Here is a 6,055-nt window from a genome sequence, read left to right as displayed (position 1 = left end):
AGGCTTAAGCTTGGACCAGAAAGTAGACCGTGAAGCGAGGTAAGTCTCTTTTCTAACCTTGTAAGAGGGAAAACTCCACATAGGTAAACTTAATTAATACGTGAATTGATTGTGGGGGGCCACGTACGCACGAAGTGACGAGAGTCCATACATGGCTACTATTCAAGTTATGTCCGGGTAGTTCTAAGCTTATACCATGCTTTGTGGGTATTGTTCTATGATTATAAATTGTGGAATTGCATTGATTGAAACTTTGTTGAGAAGGTTATGATTTCAAGGATTTCAAGTAAATAATTATTTTGAAAAGAATTCAAGAAGCATTTAAGTTGTAGTTATACTTAACCGCGTCGCAAGTATATTCCGCGAGCGGGGTGATTATTTTCACTACTCTCATGGGAGCGGGCCGTTCGCCTCGGCAGATTGGTAATGGTATATGTATATGGTTCGGACCGTTCGACCCTCGGCAGTTCACAATTTACTTTTATGTTGGATCGGCCAAACATCCTCAGCGAAAATTGTGTGATAATGGAACCGGGACCTATTATAATCTGTATAATTTATTGTTTGAAAGACCACTTGTTTTAAAAGAAGAAAATGCCTAGATTTATTAATTGATGAGAAGGTTTCAATATTATTTCTTATTTGAAATTGTTTCTATCTATATACATTGTGAATTGAATATTGAACCTCATATGATCATATTATTGACCCTAGTAAGTGTCAAGTCGACCCCTTGTCACTACTTCTTCGAGGTTAGACTAGATACTTACTAGGTACATATTGTTTATGTATTCATACTACGCTTCTGTACTTAATTGTACAGGTTCTGATGCAGGTGCATCTGGCTACCAGTCTGGTGCGCATTCTTGATAGTTGGCCGAGATTCCACGGTAAGTTGCTCCCTTTCTATGCCGTACAACAGCATGATGGAGTCTCTCTCTTTTGTTTTTGACTGTCTATTCTATTTCAGGTAGTAGGATAGATGTATTCTTTTGTATATTCTACTAGATGCCCATATACTTGTGACACCAGGTCTTCGCACATACATTAGTAGACTATTCTTTTGCGATATAATCACTCAATTATGACATCATTTGGTCACTTCAGTTTTAAATTGCCTAAATTATTTACTATCACTGAATATTTTAAATTTAAACTAAGTAAATGACGGAAATGTTTTGGTAACATAAATGGAACTCATTAGTTAGTTGAGTTTGGCTTGCCTAACCTCGGTGTTGGGCGCCATCATGACCTAGATATGAAGTTGGGTCGTGATAAGATGGTCTCAGAGCACTAGGTTTACGTAGGTATCACAAGTCAATGGCAAACCTAATAGAGTCTTGCGGATCGGTACGGAGACGTCTGTATTTATCTTCGAGAGGCTATAGGGTGCTAGGAAACTACTCTTTATTCATTTCCTATCGTGCAATGGTTGGTATACTAAATTTCTTCCTTCTATTCTCTTATAGATGGTGAGGACGTGCACAGTAGATGTTCTAGACCGGGAGGAGCTGATCCCCCCATTGCTAGAGGTCGAGGTAGAGGCTGGGGGAGGGCACCGGCCCGAGGTAGAGGACGAGGGTGTCCCAGACCTGTCCCAGTAGCACCACCAGTGGATCCTGCGGGGGATCCTATCATTGAGAAGCAGGGCGAGGTGCCCGCAGATGAGCCTACCCCGACGGACTTCATGATAGCACCAGGTTTCTAGGAGGTCATAGGCCGTATGTTGCGGTTCATGGACACCATGACTTAGGCTGGTTTATTTCCAGCTACCCCAGGCGGGAGGGGGAGCACAGACCCCTACTACTCAAGCTCCTGGTCATGCAGCTGTAGTATATCAGACTCTGGGTGCACTGCCCACGGATGGGGCTCAGCCAGTTGCTGCAATGGTACCCGAGCCTAGACCAGCTGTGGATGGCGATCCATAGAAGTTATTGGACAAATGGACTAGGCTACACCCTCCTATCTTCGGAGGTGAGCATCATGAGGACGTCCAGAATTTCATTGACAGGTGCAGGGACAGATTGCACAACATGAGGATATTGGAGTCCCATAGAGTAGATTTCACCGCTTTCCAGTTAGAGGGTAGGGCCCGTAGATGGTGGCAGTCTTACCTTCTTAGCAGACCAGCGGGTTCTCCTCCTATGACTTGGGGTCAGTTTACACAACTTCTATTGGACATGTTTATTCCACCCTCTTAGAGGGAAGAGTTACGGTGCTAGTTCGAGCAGCTCGAGCTGGGTCAGATGTACGTGTCCGACTATGAGGCGAGATTCTCTAAGTTCTCTCACCATGCACTCATGATACTCTCTACGGATGCAGAGAGTGCGAAGATTTGTTATGGGGTTACACCCCGGTATTCGAGCTAGCATGGCCCGAGAGGTTGAGATGGGGACTGAGTATCAGCTAGTGGTGGAGATTGCTCAGAGGATTGAGGGTTACCGGCAGAGGGGTAGAGAGTAGTTGCAGCAGGATAAGAGTACCCGATTCTCTGGAGAGTTTAGAGGTACCCCAGCTAGGGGCAGAGGTCACTTTGGGAGGGGTTAGCCCACCAGGCCCTCATTTTTAGCACCACCACCACCTCCTTGATGTGCTCCAGTGAGACCTTATTTCAGTGCGATGCCGGAGAGTTCTTATCGCCCACCAGCTATTCACGGTTCCTCCAGTGGGTATTCTGGTCATCCGGGTCCTTCTAGTGATTACTTCAGTGCTATGCCGGAGAGTTCATACCACCCACCAGCCATTTAGGGTTCTTCTAGTAGGCATTCAGACTTCAAGACATCAGTCTATGGAACCGCGGGGTTGTTATGAGTGTGGGGATCCAGGTCACATGAAGAGATTTTGTCCCAGACTTCGGGGCAAGGCAGTATAGTAGGGTTATCAGCCTATGATTACAACACCAGCCGTCCGGCCGCCTAGAGGTGGAGGACAGGCTGGCAGGGCCGTCTTATAGGTGGAGGCCATATAGGGGGAGGTCAGTCAGCCATTCCTCAGCTCGGCGGAGGCCAGCCAGCTGGCACTCCAGCCAGATTCTATATTTTCCGGCCAGAACAGATGCAATGTCATCTCTGTTTGCTCACTTCTTAGATATTCCTCGTGAGTCCTTGTGTACTCTTGTTTATGTGTCCACTCCTGTGGGTGATTCTGTGGTTGTGGATCGGATCTATCGATCTTGTGTGGTTACCTTTTGTGGTTATGAGACTACAGCGAATCTCCTGTTACTTGACATGATCGATTTTAAGGTCATCTTGGGCATGGATTGGTTATCTCCATATCACTCCATTCTTGACTGCCATGCCAAGACTTTTACTTTAGCGATGCCAGAGTTGCCGAGGCTAGAGTGGAAGGGTTCCTCCATTAGTTCATCTAGTCGGTGTAAGCACGTGATTTTTGCTCTATATGAGAATTACTCCCAAAAAATTCAAAATAAAATGATTTTCCTTGGTGTACAATTTTGAGAATATGCGTGACATTTTGATAATTGTTCTGTCCATAAACAAAAATACAAAAACACATGTTGCATGCATTTAGGAATTAATGGTACATTTAGAAATTAATTAACCATAAATCGGTTAAAAGAAAATCAAAAAATATGTGCATGTGTATTTCTGGACATTGAGTGCTATTTAATGTTAATTTGTGTGTTAGTCATTATAGGTGTTAAATAATATGTGTGTAATTTTATTATTGATTCTACAATTTTTTTTAGGATTTTGGTAATCCTAAATGGGTAAAATATCAAGGGAAACCTGGTTTGGGCCAGGCAGAACCAAATTTTCAGGCCCAAACCAACCACATGGATCCAGTCTAAACCCAGGCTGCCCAGGCACACGACGCCATATCGGCATCCCCGTCTTGAGCCGTTGATTTGATTCAAACGAATGGTTCTGATCAGGCCACTCATTTAACCTCAACGACGCCGTTTCAGGTACGTTGATTTGAGCCGTCCAACCTCATTGATCCAATGGATCCAGGCCTTCCCCTAGACCCGTTAACCTGACCTGACCCATTCCCATACCCGGTCTCACCCACCACTACTCCAAACGATGCCGTTTCACCTTAAGTGAAAGATCCTGGCCATAGATCCAACTCGATCCAACGGCCAGGATCTAGCCCTTTACCCCATATATAAACCTAACCTAACACCCCGCGCCCCAAACCGGACCCCCCTTTTCACCCACTATTCACCATCGTCCCCAGAGGCCCCTCCTCTCAAATCCTAGAAGCCTTAGGTTTCCCCACCGTAAACCCGGCCACCCGGACTCCGATGCCCCCCAAAACAACACCCCTGATACACCCAACCACCTTGAACACGAATCCACCAACCGTTTACCTCGAATCACCCTGCAACTTCTCGAATCTTCAATCGAAGATTCGAGCAACAAGCAGATCTACACCCACCAACCCCAAACTCACACCACGACACCTCCTGACCTCCCTCACCCCCTGAATGACCTTGGTCCCGTTCGAATCTGACCAAAACTGAATGAATCCCAAATCAGACCACCAAGAACCCTAGAACTCAGATTTATAGGTGTCTGTCCAAATCAACAAAGGATCGGGGTCTAATAGACTTTAACTGAGGTGTTCTCAGTTGAGAACAGTTCGATTAAGGTCCATTCGACCCCAAAATGGTCGAATCCGAGTTCGAGTTTGAGTCGGTTTTGATTTCAAATCCCTGAGGTAATTTTTCCCTTTTTCTTTTGTTCTCCTATAGATTCTACCTGTTTTTCATGTTTAGTTTGTTTTGTTTCCGATTTTCTGTCAATATTGTAAACCCTGAGTTAGTGTTAAGTTTGTTTTGGTGTGTATTTGATTACCTGTTGTATATTATAGTTTGTATAGTCGTTTAAACAAGTGTCGTCAATTAATGTGCTTGAAATTAGATGAAATCATGACAGTAGTTTATTAACACCCTCCATGTATACTTGCCAGGACAATAGCTCATCTAAATCTGTATGCTAGTATATAATGAACCTTCGAAATATGTTCAGTTTTGTCTGTGAATTAGGCTACTCGTTCAGGCAGTAACCTCAGGATTTTCATAAAAAAAAAGTCTATTCAGTATTCATCACTGCTTCAAGCTTAGCCAATGGGCTGTTGTCTTTTGCATTGTTTGGCTGAGAGTTGGGCAGGATTGGTTCCCAATATGACCAAACTCATACCATTTTTGATTGACACCCTTGTTGATGGTGTTTGAATCCTTGTTTGAACTTAGTTTAGGAACTAAATATAGCTACAAAAAATCTGTCAGACCAACCTAAAATCAGTATTGAGTTTAAGCTGATTAGCTAAGTAGTTAGTGATTATTAGCTAAATTCAAGAGAGTTTATATACTGACTATTAAAGTTAGGATAGTGCAGTAATATGTCAGATTTAAGGGGTAATCCTGGGAATTTAGTAACATACTAACAGGCTGTTAAGGATGGGGTCTGCTTAGAGGGTCACTCATTAAGCTTATTTTAATGACAATAGGGTACTGAAATAGGATTAAACTAATGCAATAGTGGGGAACCAAACTTGGTAGCATGGGGTTGATTAAATATTATAGCCTGCCCATACCTTTGGGCAGAAAACACATGCTGGTAGGCTGTCAAGAAGATGGGCTTTGGGGAGTTTTGATTAGTTTAAAGGAGTTATGGGCAGGAAAAGGCTGAAGGAATCAAGACAGCCTGGGGGGCCTGCCATTTCTGCCTATAAATAGGCTTATTTAGAACAAGAAAGGGGCTTCCAACTTGGAGAGGTCAGTTAGTATTGAGAGCATAGGCTGAAAAATTATTAAGTGTTCAGAGAGAAATAAAGCTGTTAGTTTTAAAGGGCAAAATGGTTGGAAAAAATTGAAAGAATTTTTTTTTCTAGAAAAACTGTGAACTAAATACTGTCTGAAACTACATAAGAGATTAGGTTGGGAATCGAGAGTCAAGACTGGACAGCCCTTTAAAAGAATAGGCAGTTGTTCAGTTGTTTGGCTGGATATTGCTGATTGTCAAGCTATCTTTGTCAAGTCGATTATCTAGTTGGGCTGTTACTATTTCATTAGGGTATTCTGATTTCT

This window comes from Nicotiana sylvestris, chromosome 4, assembly GCF_000393655.2.
Source record: "Nicotiana sylvestris chromosome 4, ASM39365v2, whole genome shotgun sequence".
Taxonomy (NCBI): domain Eukaryota; kingdom Viridiplantae; phylum Streptophyta; class Magnoliopsida; order Solanales; family Solanaceae; genus Nicotiana; species Nicotiana sylvestris.
The sequence above is the reverse complement of the archived record's forward strand: the minus strand, read 5'-3'. Positions refer to the sequence as shown.